The following is an 18,617-nucleotide window of genomic DNA, read 5'->3' on the forward strand; positions in this document are numbered from 1 at the left end:
ATGATGCGCCAGCAACCACACAGCAAAGATGCGAGCTGACCTTGAAATACCGGAGTGGCGTAGTTAGGAGCACTAATGCTGGTGTCAAGAAGCCTGGAATCCATCCCTGCCTGCCTGCCACCTTGGACCAGCTATGTGACGGGAGAGACACCTGTTAAGGTCTGTGTCTCGGTTGCCTCATGTGTGACTGTACCTAGTTTGTGGTACTTTGTTATGGCAGCCCTAGGGAATGAATATCACACAAGGGGATAATAATAGTACCCCACAGGGTTATTGTGGAGATGAAATGAATGCGTGTGAGTGTGTGTGTTGTGTGTGACACACAGTAGTTACCAGTAGTCTTTATAAGCGTGTGAGAAAAAAAAAAAAACTTAGAAATTCAGACCCTCTGAGTCTAATCTACTCTTTGAATACAGAACTAAAAGAAATACCCATCTTTTACCCCTTTCACAGAGGAGAAAACTAAGCCTTAGAATATGGAAGGTTTTTTGTTTCAGTTTAGGAAACTAAATTAGGGGGAGGAGTTGTGTGTGTGTGTGTGTGTGTGTGTGTGTGTGTTTTAAGCACCTGAAATAAAAACACAAAGAGAACAGCAACGCCAGATGGAATAGAAGCTAGATGGAGGATCCACAAACATGCGGAGGCTGAGAAGGTTAACAAAACAGTGATGTCATTTCTGACAGATAACCGGAAAGAATGGAGGTGGTGCTGTCAAGTGTCTCGGAGGCCTCCCGGCAGCCTGCCCAGTGCCAACAGCAGCCTGGCCTAGCGCGCAGTCATGTATCTCCACGTGCCTTCAAACCCAGCTCACCCACTTCTGGGGAATTCCGATCCAGCCCCTTGAGGGAGATAAGCTGTGTGCCCCTTTCTTTCCAACTGACTCCCCATTCAGTCCCCAGTCTCAACCACCCCACCCCTGTGCAGACTGACCAAGAAGGAGCTGTCTACAACGAGAATGCCTTTCCTGAAAGCGGAGGGCCAGCTTTAGGTAAGCTGTCACAAACCTTGGTCTGTCTTTCTGCTTCCATTGCTGGCCAGGTGGTTCTGTTTGGCCTGAGCTGGTACATAGTCAGTAACCCTGGGGAATGGCTCCATGTCAGATGGTGGGAGGAAAAAGACAGAGGGGAATGCACAGGCAGGAGAAGCTGCGAGGGATGGGGAGACAGGGGAGCCCCAAGGGTTGTTATTTTTGGCCCCTTCCAATGCTTTTCCTGCCTTGTGAAGACGTCTATGTCTAACCCACATGTAGTACATCCCCTCCCGCCCCAGCTTCTGCTTTACATTCCCCTCCCGTGAAAATATGAGGTCACCTGCTGTGCTCTTTTCTGTGTATCTGAGTATAGCTGGCAGGTCATTTGATAGCTTGTCTCCCTCTCCTGCAGGTGACCTCTGAATGGCCTCAGGTTGGGGGCTGACACTACAGAGGCTTGTGGGCAGAGTGTGCAGCTTCTACCTGCAGTGGGTGGAGAGCAGCTCCAGCTCACCTTCGCAGGTCCTGAACCAGATTTTCCCAGCTGCTCCTCACTTTGTCTTACTTCATGCCTCGCAAGAAAGGCAGCTCGTGAAATCTTTATGCTTTGGTGGAATGTTGCTTGCAGAGACATTCATAGAGCAGCAAAACAGCCTTTTTTGGATGAAACTGTGACCTACTTCAGGGTTCTGGAAAACAATCTCTTACCTTCATGAATGCTGAGAACATACAGTATAGACAGGAAAGTGCAGTAGATCAGAATGAGTAATAATCTTTTGAGGAAAAATTTGGGGGACCTGCTTTATTTTTTATTTTAAAAAATCAGTCATGTTACGAGTGGCAAAATTCACCCTAAATTCACACTAAGAAGTGTAGTTTCATGACTTTTCACAAATACACGCATACACGGGACCATCATCACAATTAAGATAGAGTAGTATGGTTCTGGCTCCAAAAAGTTCTCTTGTGCTCCTGTCATGGGTAGAATTACGTCCCCCAAAACTCCTATGTTGAAGTCTGAACCTCTACTACCTCAGAATGTCTCCTTGTTTGGAAATAGGGTTTTTACAGAGGTAATTATCAAGTTCAAATGAGGTCATCAAGGTAAGCCCTAACCCAAAATGACTGATGCTCTTACAAAAAGGGACATTTGGACACAGACACACACAAGGGGAACAGGATTGAACATGGAGGCAGCCATCTTCATGGCTGGAGATAATTCGAAGAGACGTCAAGGATAGGAGCCTGGACAGATCCTCCCCTTGCAGCTCTCAGAAGGAGCCAACTCTGCCAACATCTTGACTTTAGACTTCCTGGCTTCAGGACTCTGGGCAATACATTTCTGTTGTTTAAGTCACAGTTTGGGGTATTTTGTGATGGTGGTCCTAGGAAATGAATACAATATCTTTGTAGTCAGTCACCTCCCTGGACCCTGCCCCTGGCAGCCACTGATCAGATTTTTGCCCCTATAGTTTTGCTTTTCCCAGAACGTTATATAAATGGAATCACACACATACTGTGTGCAGCCTTTTGAATCTAGCTCCTTCATTCAGCACAAAGCTTTTGAGATTGATCCATTTTTTTTCTTTTTCATCCCTTTTTAAAATTGCTAAGCAGTATTCCACTGTATGGATGTACAGTTTATCTACCCACTAGTTGAAGGACACTTGTATTATTTCCAGGATTTGGTTGCTGTGACTAAAGCATCTATAGCTGTTCACATATCAACTTTTTTGTGTGCGAATGTAAGTTTTCACTTCTCTTGCATAAATATTTAGGGGATTTCCTGGTTCATATGATAAGCAGGTTTAAATTGGTAAGAAACTACCAAATCATTTCCAAGTGGTTGTTCCATTTTTGCATTCCCATCAACAGTATGTGAAAATTTAAGTGCTTCGCATCCTCATTGTACTTCATATTATTTGCTTTTTGGTTTTGTCAACCTGCTAGGTATACACAGGTATTTCATTTTGTTTTTAATTTGCATTTTCTTAATAACTAAAGATGTCGAACATCTTTTCATATAGTTATTCGGCATCCATATAACTTCTCTTGTGAGGTATCGATTTAAACCTTTTCCTTATTTCTAATTGGGTTGTTTTCTTATTATTCGGTTTAGACAGGATAAACATCCTTTATCAAATGTATATTTGGTAAATACTTTCTACCAATCCATGTCTTATCTTTCTATTTTCCCAACAGTATCTTTTGAAAAGCTGATGTTTTAAATGTTGATGTAGTCATTTATCGATTTCTTTTCTTTGATGGATAATGCTTTTGTTGCCATATTTTAAAAAATATTTGCCTAACCCAAGGCGACAAAGATTTTCAGAACATCTGCTTTTCATCCTGACTCAGGGACTGATTCTGCTGCTAGACAAGTAATTTATCCTTTCTCAGCCTTAGTTTACCCCTCTGTGAAATGTGAAGATTGAAGTAGATCAGTGTTTTTCAAATTTTTTGAAAGCAAAGAACCTACTTTTAACCAAGATCATACATGGTACCGCAGGATATAAAACAAACGTAAGTGTACCTGGGGTCCTGACCTCCTGCAATCTCTTGAACTGTGGTTCCCTACCTTTCATATTATATAAATCATCTGAAGACCTTGTGAAGGTTTGATTCATAGGTCTGGGATAAGGCTGAGGTTCTGCAGTTTTAACAAATTATCAAGTTCTAGGTGATGCCTACTGCTGGTCCAGGGACCTCACTTTGAGTGGCAAAGCCCCAGAGTACTTTCAAAGCCACAGGAGGAAGTCTGCTTTTGTCGACATAAGACCTGGGAGTTTTACAACGTGTTTCTTCCAAGAAGAGCAAAGTTCTTCCATATCAGTAATTCTCTTTTCCTCCCTACTGTCTATCCTACTATTATCCAAGTCACTGAGAGGTACACTGAGCCCAGGTTTGAGCCAAGTTCACTGAACCTAGCAGAATCAGGTAGAGAAGAATACTACCAGCAGCTGGGGACTAGCACCACTGTGAACTGTATGGTAACGTCATCATAACATTAAGAACTTCTGTTGCATCAGAAACAAGGGAAAGGGCAAAGGAAGTTTTTGGCTGTAACTAGAAAGTCTGAGTTCACGTTAATGTCAGGTATAGTCAGTTCTAGGTGTTCAGATGATATCATTAGGAATATGGCTCTCTGAAAGTTTTAGTTCGTGCTTCTCTGAATTGGTTTCACTTCCAGGCAGACTCTTGACATGCCAGGGTAAAAAGTCCATTCAGTGGTCTAAGCCTGCATTCCACCAGCTTAGCACCATTAACAGAAAGCTCTTCCCCCCCACCCCCCCACAATAGTTTCTACAAAATCCCTACATTTGAGTTTCATTGACTTAGCTCAGGCCAAATGGCTATTCATGTAACAATGACTTCAGCCAGTGGGACTGTGGGATGCAGTGATTTGATGGTCTAGGCCTAGATGATGCCTGGATCCTGGGGGTAAAGTCAGCTTCACCTGAACTGCATGCACTTAAAGTATGGAAGAAAAATTTCTCGAAAGAACGGGGAATGCTGTTTGCTTAGTGGGCAAACAACAGAGTCCACTACAGCCATTATGATTTTATGTGTATGAAAGGCTATGTCTTTGTTGCTATTCTTATTTATTTATTAAGAGGAAAGGGGAAACAAGAGGTAACTCAGGCCACCAGGAAACACTCTCCTTGTGCCTTTGATGCCACAATTCTTTCTTAGCACTCAACTTATTTTTCTTCTCCCATTTTCAGTGCAGCTCGCTCACCTCCAACACCCAAGATTTTCATGCCACCTGTCCCAATCAGATAAATGTATTTGCATTTCAATGCTGGAGACATATATTACTACCCATCCCAGTGTTTTTTGGACTTTAAGTGAGAATTGCAACAGAGGACAACGCTTGACACAAAGCAATTGTGAAACTAAAGATGGAATTTCCAGTATTAGGGTGTTTTGTTTTGTTTTGTTTTGTTTGGAGAAGAGGGTCTCTGTGGTTCTGCCAAATCATGCAACTGGTTTCACTGACCCAGGAACATGACCAAGGTCATAGCCTTGTAGCCCTAGAGCAATCCCTGGCTGAAGGTGGCAATAAAAACAGGTGTAGTCACAGCTGGGCTGATTAAAGGCAATGTCAAGACTGTCTCGGGAGGAACCTCTAAATAGAAGTGCAGGTGGCAAACCTTGCTTAATTATCAACGTGAAAAGCCTGTAAATTGAGACCTCAGGAGGGGAACATTCTCGCTTTGTTTCTGGCAGACAGAAAAGGTTGGCTGGGGCCTGATAGCCATCAACTTCAGTCATTCAGGTGGTTAGGAACACCCCCCGACTGTAGGCCTGTAGGCAGGCCTACACAACGCCCCAGCGGGAGTAGGATGTCTCTGGCTACAAAAGAACCAGTTCTGGCTGGAGATAAGCAAGTTTCTTGTGGGATTTAGTTGATGCTCTGTAATGTCAGGTTAGGCTGATAGGGTATTTTATTGAATGACACAAATTCCAGCTTCAGTAACAGTACCTCAGTGTCAATGTGAATGTAAATAGATTGCCTTATAAAGTGAGAAAATATGTGCACAGTATCGCCCCTCTGGTGAACCTCTGCCCTCCTGAGCATATGAGCAATGAGACCACACTTGGCGCCTGTAGGGCACCTCTCACTCCTTTATCCGGCACACACAATGACCTCCTTTATATGCTGCCTGCCAGGCTGCATGGGAAGGGCCCTTGGTGTGCGCAGTTTGACTACAGTAATACTGTACATGGTAATCATTAACCTGAAATGGCATTTACGATGATGAGATGGTGCTGTGTGCTGCTCTCCTTCATCCCTCCAGCAAACACAATGTACTGACTCTAAAACAGGTACGACCAGTTGCTGCCAGGTCCTCAAAGACACAGTGTTCTACTGTGGAATTAGCCATACATAATGGGCCCATTGAATCAGGCAGCAGGCACTTTCCTCTCTGGGCTGTGCAGATAGAGGAGTTGGGCCTAGATGCCAGGGACTGGTGGGTAGGTTTGGGTTTCTAAATGGGCTTTGTTCACTCACTGGAAGAGAAAACTCCAAAGCTGAGCACAAAACCCAGAAACTGAGCTTAAAACTTCCAACGGATTCCCTCAATGGGAGTCAGGGGCTGAGTAATACCTTTGGTGACTTTATAACTAAAACAAGGTTTCTCATCTGAGGGCCTTTCTGCATAATGGCTTGGTTAGTCAGCGACAAGTCAGGCTTTAAGAGTAGCTGGGGTTGAGGTGACGGAAAAGGCACGAGGAATTAGGTAGTTTACTCAAAAGCGCACAGCCACTGTACCCTGGGACTGGAAGCAAGACAGTTCTCCTGATTCTTGTATTTTGGCCTCTTTGGAGGCCCAAGGAGGAATTACCTTTGCTTGGGAAGTTTGGTTCCAAGCAAGGCTCCTTCCTTACACTAGGAGTCTAGGCATTGTTGTTCCTTCCTTGTGCGCCTAACAGTTACTTGGATGGAGGAGGAGAAGCAGTGGCTATGGCAAACTTGGAATAGGAGAAGGTGGGTCCTAGTCTAAGCCCAGCGACCTCTAACTGTGTGATGGCAGGTAGAATCTTTCATGTCTTTGAACCTCAGTTTTCTTATCTCCCTGAAGAGAAAGCCAGAAAAGATGATCGCCAGGGTCAGCCACAGCACTCACATTCTGTAGACAGCATTCCAGTGACAGCAGGATATCTCCGACCAGAAGCTGCTGAGAATGCATCATGGGAAGGGTGGGGTGGGGGTGAAGATGCCAGAAAGGAAAAGGAAGCACTCGAAAAGCACCCCACTAATTTGGGGCTTTTACCTTCTTCCCAGTGCCTAATGAGAGCCCTTCTGAAAAATGGTTAAGTGCTAATCAGGATCTTGGAGTTTGTTTTATTTAACGCTTTTCTTTTTCAGAACCTGGATTTTCAGACCCGAGTGACTTGCCCATGGCCACAGGAAGAACTGATGGCAGATCTGCCTCCTATCTGTAGCTCTTTCCACTACTCACATGGCCACTTGTATTCAGTAGCTGATGACTAGACCAGCTCTCAATTGGTAGCAGCATAGCAAATACAGATTCCTGTGGACATCTAGTAATGAATGCTGTGATATGGATGATTGAGCCCCCTCTGTGCTATGCACATTACCTACATCAGCTCAGTAATTTTTAAATTCAAAGCCTATGACAGGTGTGTTTTCCTAGGTTCAATATAAATACGTGGGAAGTAGAGCTGAGAGCATGGTTTGCCTGAAGTCACAGGTTTAAAATTTGACATCTAGAGCTAGCATCAAAGACCCTTAGGTTCAAGTCATTCATCAAGGGGGATTACCTCTAGTTTCTGCTCTTGGCTCAAACTATGTGAGACATTAGTTCTTCTACAGCCTCCCCCATCTATATGCCTTCACATATAGCTGAACCCAAGGTGCAGAATCTATTCACCTAACCATTGCACCATACTGCCTTGCTAGGGAGGAGTATGTGGGGGCCATGGACTCTGACTCAGAATTATAGAAATATTCCATAAAGATAGTTGCTTTTTCTTTTTCTTTCTTTCTTTCCTTTTTTTTTTTTTTTTTTTTTTTTAAATAATCTCAGCATTCCTGATTAGAAAACCAGTTGGCCAATAGGGCACCCTTCTAGGGAGCTGTGGCTGTCCTTGGTACACTGGGAAAGGGTCCTGGAGACAAAACCCAGTTCTCCTCTATGCCCTCCAGCTTCTGAGAAAGGGTTTCTCCTCCTTCCACAGTGTTTATAGGCAGGCTATACCCGGATCTCGGATCTCGCCGTGGGTGACCTCCCTCACAGTGAGAGTTTGTCTAGAAGCCTCCAAAGAGGAAAAAAAAAAAAAAAAAATTGTAATCACTCTTGGGCTCCAGCTGCTAAGGCAGATAAGACAGCAGCCCCAAGATCCTGGAAACTCTTGCCTAAAGGAGATCCTGTTTCAGTGTCTTTGTGTGAAAATTGGTGTTGAGGGGACGGGGGAAGATGGAAATGCTGGAGTGATTAGTGCTTGGTGATTCTCATGTAGGTTCAATTGTTACCTACACTTCAAGCACTGTTTGCTATCTTGTATGGAAGAGATTAATTCCTGAGATAATCCTCAGAATTGATAATTGGGGACTGTGCCTATTTTCCAAATGGATAGGCCAAATCCGGCCCTAGGAGACTTAGTAATTGGCATTCTGTCCCAAAACCCTGGGGTGGAGGCAGAGAAAGAAGCCAAGTTGCCTTATGTGTTGCCAAGTGCCTCCCTCACTCTGGGTATCATGACATCAGGTCATCTAATGTGCCTCCTGTGACATTCAATTCTAGGAAAAATGCCTGGCTTTGTCAAAGAGAACTAGCTAACCTCAGGAGAGAATGTACCCAGAATCACGTGGCCCCCTGTGGCAGGCCTGAGGTAGAGTGCCTTCAGTTTCACAAGCAACTGACTCTAACTTAAAGTCACTGGTGCTTGTGGATCCAAAGCTCATGAAACGGTCTATCAGGTTTTTGATTTGTCTTAAACAGATTGTGCCCTCACCAAGTGCCGCTGCTAAAATGCCTCTTTTACAGGGAAGCCTTCCCATAACCCCCCGTCAAGATGAGGTCCCCTGTGATTTTATTCCTGTGGTTCTCCCTGGCAGTCCTAATCCCAATAGTCACTTAAATAATTATTTGCCCAATTATTGGTTTAATATCAGTCACCTGTCCCAAGCTGTCAGCTGTACAGAGGAGGTTTAGTGTCTGACTGATTCATCAGGATCTAGTATAGTCCTTAGTAGCCATTCAAGAAATATTTGTGAAATAAAGAAGGAGGGGATGTAGAGACTATTATATTCACCAATGGATGAGAAAATGTTGGAACTAGACATTTCCAGGAGTGATAAACTGTCTTGTCCGAGGTTACATGGCTGGGCAAGAAGACATCTAGGACTAGCATGTAAGAGCCTCAGGTTCAAGTCATTCATCAAAGGAATTACCTTTAGTTTCTGCTCTTGGCTCAAACTATATGAGATATTAGTTCTTCTGCAGAGTCTCCCCATCCTTCTGCCTCTAGATAGAGTTGGAATCGATTCACTTTTCTGCATTCCCATTTCCATAAACCACTATCATCTCTTGGCTGGAATTCAAGAGTTTCCTAAGTTTTTCAAATGCTCCCCTGCCCTGTCTTTCCCGTCTTCTAGACATGAAGATTGGAGTGAACTTTTAAAAACATGCAGCATATTGGGCCATTCTCCATCTTAAGGCCCATCATTGGTGTCCCTAATGTAATCAGTCACTCCTTACAAAGGCCACACGCTTTATGTCATCTGAACCTTGTCTCCTTCTCCAAATTTCTCTACACTCTTGCATTTACTAGCTACACTCCACCCATGCTGACCTTTTTTTCTTCTGTTGCTCAAACATTTTAAGTTTGCAGTTTCTTCTGCCTGGAACACTTTCTGGCAGATCTGCACGTCCGTTTCACACAATGTCACCTCCACTGACCATCCTGTATAAAGTAGCTCTCCCGTGCCCCCACACTACTCTCTGTCACATTTTTCCATTTTGGTGACTCCAAAGCATATAACACTCTCTGAAATCATCTTCTTTACTTGTTTTCTTGTATAATATCCGTCAAATCATACCCTAATGTGACTGCCAAGATTTTGGGGGCTTTGTCTTGTACACTGTTGTGTGACCAGCACCCAAACCAGCACTGCATATGTATTTATGGAACTAGTTGAACAAATTAGAGTGTGTAATGACATCTATATAATTGGAGACACTACAATTGATTTTTTCCTGAAGGTGATGACAAAAAGCAAATGCATATAAAACCCTAGAATATATGCTTGGGCAGGGAGGGCACTTGAGTAGGTCAGCTATTCCCCAAACTGGTCAGCATCAGAATCACTGGAAGAGTTGGTAAAAAATAGAGCTTCCTGAGAACCCCTCAGCACCTACTGGATCAGAACATCCAGGGCTGGGTCATGAAGTTGCTGACAGAGAGTGGGCCAGTTGGAAAGTCACTAAGTGATAGGATCTGACGCCAAGTACATGTTCCTGCCTTTGAATTGGTATCTGCACTTCTGGGGAATAATCTTAACCACAGAAAAGACTTTGTGTACAAAGATATTTATCTCACTTTGTTTATAGAAGTAAAAATTAAAAAAAAAAAAGCCCCAAAAGAGGAGAAGTGATTAAGGAAACCATGCATGATATCGTGGTTTGATGGACATTAAAATGAATGCTTATGAATATGTTTCTGTATGGAAAAGTAGGGTTTCTGACTTTATGCTGGAATGTAGAATGGTTTGTTGGTTATGATAATGGTTAAATGCACAACATGTACTGGGAGCTGACTACATGGATTGAAATTCTAGCTCTGACAAGTATGTGACCTTAGGCAAGCCACTAAACCTCTCCGCACTTCTGTTTTCTCACCTTGAAAATGGGGATAATTATAGCATCTGGCTGAAAGTGGTATTGTAAGGATTAACTGAGTTAATGTATGTGACATGTGAGGCCCTCTAGAAACATTAGGCGTTATTATTATATATGAGGGGGATGAGGCTAGAAGGAGTTATATTAAAAGGCTTAGCAATAATACTAAGATTGTTGGATAGGAGTAATTTTTCTTTTCTTTTCTCCAGTCTCCAAGAGGTGGTTCTATTATCTCCATAATATATTAAGTATAATGACAATCAAGTCTCCAGCATTGGAATGGGGAGTGGGGACAGAATAAGACAAATGCTCCAAAGACTCTTTGCAAATATAAAATTTCATATTAAAATATAAAATATGAAGTTAATAAAGGTTATAGCAACTACTTTTACAGCACCTATTTGCCTAAGTTGATCCAGCCACTAAGTAGCCAAGCTGCATTTACAACCTAGAGCAGTCTGATTCTAGACCATATGCTCCTTGCTCTGAACCATATTGTTTATCCAAAAAATGAATTTACATCTCCTCTTCTCTTTCCTCACAGGTCAATACAATTGGAGGGCTTTTAGCTATTCATGTATTAATTTACTCATTGAATGCTTACTTGCAGGGTAACAGCTCTGCCCTGGCACCCTGCTACTTCACACATATCCACACATGCCACATGGGCAGATTCTTAAACTGCAGCTTATCTGAGTCTTGGGTAAACGTCTTGTGGTCCTCTTGGAATGCCAGAGTATGTGAGGCTTGTGAAGAGCTGCTCTGAGGTCATCTGCCTTTCACCTTTCTAGCTTCCCAGGGAGGCTATCTCAAAACCTATCTCTTCACTTCCTGGGTACTGATGAGGTATGGGGCTTTCTGCCACATTCTTCTCAAAATAGAGCTGTGGAATATAAAACTACTTAGCTGCAGTCTAAAACCACGTAGCTCCTTGATATAGTTTGGCTCTGTGTCCCCACCCAAATCTTATCTTGTAGCTCCCATAATTCCCACATGTTGTGGGAGGAACCCAGTGAGATAATTGTATTATGAGAGTATGTCTTTCCCATGCTGTTCTCATGATAGTGAATAAGTCTTATGAGATCTGATGGTTTTAAAAATGGGAGTTTCCCTGCATAAGCTCAGCTTTCTCTCTCTTGGCTTGCTGCCATCCATGTAAGACGTGACTCGCTCCTCCTTGCCTTCCACCATGATCATGAGGCTTCTCCAGCCATGTGAAACTGAAGTCCACTAAACTTCTTTCTTTTGTAAATTGCCCAGCCTGGGGTATGTCTTTATCAGCAGTGTGAAAACAGACTAATACAGTAAATTGGTACCAGGAGTTGGGTACTGCTGAAAAGATACCCGAAAAAGTGGAAGTGACTTTGGAACTGAGTAATAGGCAGAGGTTGGAACAGTTTGGAGGGCTCAGAAGAAGACAGGAAAATGTGGGAAAGTTTGGAACATCCTAGAGACTTGCTGAATGGCTTAGCCCAAAATGCTGATAGTGATATGGACAATAAATTCCAGGTGGAGGTGGTCTCAGATGGAAATGAGGAACTTGTTAGGAATTGGAGCAAAGGTGACCCTTGTTATGTTTTAGCAAAGAGACTGGCAGCATTTTGCCCCTGCCCTAGAGATGTATGGAGCATTGAACTTGAGAGAGATTATTTAGAGTATCTGGCAGAAGAAATTTCTAAGCAGCAAAGCATTCAAGACGTGACTTGGATGCAGTTAAAGGCATTCAGCTTCATAAGGGAAGCAGAGCATAAAAGTTCAGAAAATTTGCAGCCTGACAAAGCTATAGAAAAGAAAATCATTTTCTGAGGAGAAACTCAGGCTGGCTGCAGAAATTTGCATAAGTAACAAGGAGTTGAATGTTAAGCCCAGAGACAATGAGGAAAATGTCTCCAGGGTACATCAGAGGTCTTCATGGCAGCCCCTCCCATCACAAGCCTGGAGTCCTAGGAGGAAAAAATGGTTTCATGGGCCAGGCCCAGAGTCCCCATGCTGTGTGCAGCCTAGGGACTTCATGCCCTGTGTCCCAGCTGCTCCAGCCATGGCTAAAAGGGGCCAATATAGAGCTCAGACCATGACTTCAGAGGGTGCAAGCCCCAAGCCTTGGCAGCTTCCACATAGTATTGAGCCTGTGAGTGCCTAGAAGTCAAAATTGGGGTTTAGGAACCTCTCCCTGGATTTCAGAGGATGTATGGAAATGCCTGGATATCCAGGCAGAAGTTTGCTGCAGGGGTGGGGTCTTCATGGAGAACATCTGCTAGGGCAGGGCAGAAGGGAAGTGTGGGGTTAGAGCTCCCACACGTAGTCCCTACTGGGGCACCACCTAGTGGAGCTGTAAGAAGAGGGCCACTGTCCTCCAGACCCCAGAGTGGTAGATCCACCAATAGCTTGCACTGTGTGCCTGGAAAAACCAGACACTCAAGGCCAGCCCATGAAAGCAGCTGGGAGGGAGCCTGTACCTTGCAAAACCATAGAGGGGGAGCTGCCCAAGACCATGGGAACCCACCTCTTGCATCAGTGTGACCTGGATGCGAGACATGGAGTAGAAAGAGATCATTTTGGAGCTTTAAAATTTGACTGCCTTTCTGGATTTCAGACTTGTGTGGGGGCCTGTAGTCCCTTTGTTTTGGCTAATTTTTCTCATTTGGAACAGCTGTATTTACCCAATGCCTGTACCCACATTGTATCTAGGAAGAACTAACTTGCTTTTGATTTTCCAGGCTCATAGACAGAAGGGACTTGCCTTGTCTCAGATGAGACTTTGGACTGTGGACTTTTGAGTTAATGCTGAAATGAGTTAAGACTTTGGGGGACTGTTGGGAAGGCATGATTGGTTTTGAAATGTGAAGACATGAGATTTGGGAGGGGCAGGGGTGGAATGATATGGCTGTGTCCTCACCCAGATCTCATCTTGTAGCTCCCATAATTCCCATGTGTTGTGGGAGGGACCCGCTAGGAGATAACTGAATTGTGGGGATAGGTCTTTCCCGTGCTATTCTCATGATAGTGAATAAGTCTCACAAGATCTGATAGTTTTAAAAATGGGAGTTTCCCTGCACAAGCTCTCTCTCTTTGCCTGCTCCCATTCATGTAAGACATGACTTGCTCCTCCTTGCCTTCCATCATGATTGTTAGGCTTCCCCATCCATGTGGAACTGTAAGTTCGTTAAACCACTTTCTTTTGTTAATTGCCCAGCCTCAGGTATATCTTTATCAGCAGCATGAAAACAGACTAAAATACCCCTCAACTATAAGGTATCCCACAACTCATGTAGTCATCAGACCCCTTTGGTTCCAATGTTATCCTCTTTGGCATGTGGGACAAAGATCACGGGGGGCTGGTGCCTTTGGTTCATTCTTCTCTTCACTGTCTAGGTAGGTAATAAACTGTCTAAATCCAAAAGTGGTTCATTGTACCTTTACCTGTCAAGTCACTCAGGCCTTAGCCTTGGCTTTACCTTTTCCTGTGGGATGCATCAGTGAATAAAACATAAAATCTCTGTTCTCATGAAGCTTGCATTCTAGTGGGGTCACAAACCACAAAAAAAAAAGGCACAATAAATAAATGAGGTCTATATGATAGAAGGTTATATGGGAAACAGAAGTAGAGACGGGTAAGGGGGTCTGCAACTTAAGGTAGGAGGCAGATGGCTGTATTAAGTAGTCAACAATATCCGTCTCATTGAGGACACAAAATCTAAGAGAAGATTTGGAAGAGTTGAGGGGTTTAGAAAAGGAGATGTTTGGGCAGAGGAAAGAACTAGAGCAGATGTGCTGGAATGTGCAAAAAAAAGCAGACAGTAAACTATGGCTGAAACAGAGTGAGGAAAGGCAGGCATAGTATGAGCAAGTGAGCAAGGAAAGGAACTGATCCAAGAGGTAACAATGGACCAGATCCCTCAAGACTTTGTGAATAGTTTTAAGGACTTTGGCTTTCAATTGAGGAGATGTGGGAAGCCATTGCAGAGATTGCTTTTAACGTTTTTATTGAAAAATAAAAGATACAAATACAGAAAACCACACAAAACAAATGGATAGCTTAGTGAGTTATGATGTGGCTGTGCTCTTCAAACCACTCCCCAGATCAAGAATTAAATTTGCTATTCTCCCCAGAAGCACTTCCATGGGCTGTGTCCCAAACAGAGTTCACTGCCTCTGCCCAAATGTGACCACTATTCTAACTTTTATACTAACCATTTCCCTGGTTTCTCTATGTTTCATCACCCAAGTTTGCAGCTCATCTCTAGTCACTATAGTTTAATCTTGACATGTATTTTAAGTCTCTTTTAACCCATGGGTATTTCTCTATTCCTTTCTTTTCCCTAGCATTTATCTGTTGAATTACTCAGTCAATTTGACCTATAGTTTTTCTCATGTTTGATTTTGTTAATCATTATATGGTCTAAAGCAGAGGAGTGATATGATCTGATGTAGAGTTGGAAAGAGTCATGGTGCCTATTGTGTTGAGATTGAAGGGCAAGAAGGGTGCAAAGAGATTACTTAATGGGTACTGCAGAAATTCAGAGATGATGATGTGGCTTAGACCAGAGTGGTAGAGGTGGAAGATACAACAAGTAGTTAGATTTAGGAGATATATATATATATATATATATACACACACACACACATACATACACACACACACACAACATATATATGTATAGAACCAACCTGCACATGTACTCTTGGAACTAAAAGTATATATTAGATTGGTGCAAATGTAATTGCAGTTTTTGCATTGTTGAAATTTGCCATTTGATATTAGAATATATATCTTGAGGTATGTTCCTCCTATACTCAGTTTATTGAGGGTTTGTATCATAAAAGGTTGTTGAGTTTTATCAAATGCTTTTTCAGCATTTATTGAAATAATCATATGGTTTTTATACTTAGATCTGTTAATGCGATATATCATGTTTGTTGATTTGCATATGTTGAACCATTCTTGTATCCCTGGGATGAATCCCACTTGATCATGGTGAATAATCTTTTTAATGTTTTGTTGGATTTGGTCTGCTAGTAGTTTGTTGAAGGCTTTTGCATCTATCTTCATCAGCACTATTGGCCTGCAGTTGTCTTTTCTGTGTGTGTCCTCTGGTTTTGTTATCAGGGTAATGCTGGCCTTGTAGAATGAGTTTGGAAGTATTCCCTCCTCTTTAATTTTTATAATTGGTATTAGTTCTTCTTTAAATGTTTGTTAGAATTCAGCAGTGTAGACATCAGGTCCTGGGACTCTTTATTACATCTCTGATCTCATTACTCACTATTAGTTTGCTAAGCTTTTCTATTTCTTCATGGTTCAATCTTGGCAGGTTGTATGTGTTCAAGAATTCATCCACTTCCAGGTTTTCTAATTGTTGGCATATAGTTGTTCAGAATAGTCTAGTGAGTCTATTTCCCTGGTTTCAGTTGTAATGTCTCCATTTTCATTTCTGATTTTATTTGAGTCATCTCTTTTTCTTAATCTTGCAAAAGGTTTGTCAGTTTTATCATTTTCAAAAAACCAAGTTTTCATTTCATTGATATTCTGTAATTTTTTTAGTCTCTGTACTATTTATTTCTTTCCTTCTACTAATTTTGGGTTCTTTTTTTGTTACTCATCTCCTAATGCTATCCCTCCCCCATCCCCCCACCCCACAACAGGCCCTGGTGTGTGATGTTCCCCTTCCTGTGTCCTAGTGTTCTTATTGTTCAATTCCCACCTATGAGTAAGAACATGCAGTGTTTGGTTTTTTGTCCATGCAATAATTTACTGAGAATGATGGTTTCCAGCTTCATCCATGCCCCTACAAAGGACATGAACTCATCCTTTTTTATGACTGCATAGTATTCCATGGTGTATATGTGCCACATTTTCTTAATCCAGTCTATCATTGATGGACATTTGGATTGGTTCCAAGTCTTTGCTATTGTGAATAGTGTCACAATAAACATACATGTGCCTGTGTCTTTATAGCAGCATGATTTATAATCCTTTGGGTATATACCCAGTAATGGGATGGCTGGGTCAAATGGTATTTCTAGTTCTAGATCCTTGAGGAATCGTCACACTGTCTTTCACAGTGGTTGAACTAGTTTACAGTCCCACCAACAGTGTAAAAGTGTTCCTGTTTCTCCACATCCTCTCCAGCACCTGTTGTTTCCTGACTTTTTAATGATTGCCATTCTATCTGGTGTGAGATGGTATCTCATTGTGGTTTTGATTTGCATTTCTCTGATGGCCAGTGATGATGAGCATTTTTTCATGTGTCTGTTGGCTGCATAAATGTCTTCTTTTGAGAAGTGTCTGTTCATATCCTTCACCCACTTTTTGATGGGGTTGTTTTTTTCTTCTAAGTTTGTTTGAGTTCTTTGTAGATTCTGGATATTAGCCCTTTGTCAGAGAGTAGATTACAAACATTTTCTCCCATTCTGTAGGTTGCCTGTTCACTCTGACAGTAGTTTCTTTTGCTGTGCAGAAGCTCTTTAGTTTAGATCCCATTTGTCAATTTTGGCTTTTGTCGCCATCGCTTTTGGTGTTTTAGTCATGAAGTCCTTGCCCATGCCTATGTTCTGAATGGCATTGCCTAGATTTTTTTCTGGGGTTTTTATGGTTTTAGATCTAACATTTAAGTCTTTAATCCATCTTGAATTAATTTTTGTATAAGGTGTAAGGAAGGGAAGGCTTTCTACTTTTTTGATATGAGCATTTATTGCTGTACACTTCCCTCTCAAAACTGCTTTTGCTGTATCTCATAGAGTTTTAGTATGTTTTATTTACATTTTCATTTGTTTCAAGAAATTTTAAAATTTCCTTCTTAATTTTTCATTGATCTGTTGATCATTCAATAACATGTTATTTAATGTCCATGTGTTTGCGTATTTTCAGAGGTTCCTCTTGTTATTGATTTTCAGTTTTATTACATTGTGGTTAGAAAAGATACTTGGTATGATTTCTACTTTTCTGAATTTGCTGAGAGTTGTTTCGTGTCCTAAGATATGGCCTGTTTTGGAGACTGTTCCATTTGGGGATGAAAAGAATGCAGTTTTTTGGCAACAGTTATGTCAAATGTTCTATAAATGTCAGCTAAACCTGTTGGTGCAATATGTAGTTAACTTTGATGCTTCTTTGTTTTCTGCCTGGATGACCCATCCATTACTGACAGTGGGTGTTGAAGGTGTTGAAGTCTCCTACTATTATTGTATTGCAGCCTATCTCTCCCTTTACATCTGTTAATCTTTGCTTTACATACTTGGGGGCTTCGGTTTTGGGTGCACAGATATTTATAATTGTTATATCCTTTTTCTGAATTGACCCCTTTATTATTATGTAGTGACCTTCTTTGTCCTTTTATATAGTCTTTGATTTGTAGTCTGTTTTATATGCTCTTAGTGTAGCTACTTCAACTTTGGTTTGTTTCCAATAGCAGAAAATATCTTTTCTCATGCCTTCACGTTCAGTCTACGTGTGTCTTTATAAGTGAAGAGCATTTCTTGAAGGCAGCATATAATCAGATCTTGGTCCTCTGTCCTTTTCGCCACTCTATGCCTTTTAACTGAAGAACTGAGTCAAATTTACATTCAGTGTTATTGATAAGTAGGACTTATTGCCATTTTGTTGCTTGTTTTCTGATTGTTTTGTAACTTCTCTCATCCTTTCTTCCCTTGCTGACTTCCTCTGTGATTAAGTGATTTTTTTCCTGCTGGTATATGTTGATTCACTGCTTTTTACTTTCAGCTAATATACAATAGATTTTTACACTGTGGCTACCATGAGGCTTATAAAAACATCTTATAGATATTACAAGTGATTTAATAAGAAGACAGCTTGTATTATATAACAAAGAAAATAATAGAAATAACCCAAGAAATGAAGAAAAAAACACGATCGTTTAACTTCATCCTCCCCACATTTTGATTTTTTATTGTCTCAGTTTACATATTTTTATATACCCTATCTCTTAACAGGTTGCTTTGGCTATTACTGTTTTTGATAGATTTGTCTTTTGGGCTATATACTAGACTTAAAAGTGGATTGCACACCATGATTACAGTATTAGCATTCTGGGTTTGTCCATGTGCTTTTTACCATTGGGTTTTATAACTTCAATGTTTTCTTTTTGCATGTTAGTGGGGTTTTTTTAATTTTTATTTTAGACTAAACAACTGTCTTTAGCATTTCTTATAAGACAGGGCTGGTAGTGGTGAATTCTCTCAGCTTTTGTTTGTCTGGGGAAAGACCCTGTCTCTCCTTCATATTTGAAAGATACTTTTGCTGGATATAGTGTTCTTGGATGACA

General features: G+C 41.7%; 1 long non-coding RNA gene across 4 annotated transcripts in view; it reads left to right on the forward strand.

Moving 5' to 3' along the window:
- The first annotated feature begins 581 nt into the window (after positions 1 to 581).
- LOC144334270 (uncharacterized) overlaps positions 582 to 18,617 on the forward strand; it is a 415,541-nt gene continuing 397,505 nt past the window's right edge. For 2 of the 4 annotated variants that reach the window (XR_013403953.1, XR_013403952.1), the window contains exon 1: positions 584 to 988. This is a non-coding gene — a long non-coding RNA (uncharacterized LOC144334270). Of the gene's footprint in view, positions 989 to 18,617 lie in introns of all 4 variants that reach the window. The other 2 variants (XR_013403954.1, XR_013403951.1) reach the window with 2 other exon arrangements.

The sequence above is a fragment of the Macaca mulatta genome, chromosome 14, assembly GCF_049350105.2.
Source record: "Macaca mulatta isolate MMU2019108-1 chromosome 14, T2T-MMU8v2.0, whole genome shotgun sequence".
Taxonomy (NCBI): domain Eukaryota; kingdom Metazoa; phylum Chordata; class Mammalia; order Primates; family Cercopithecidae; genus Macaca; species Macaca mulatta.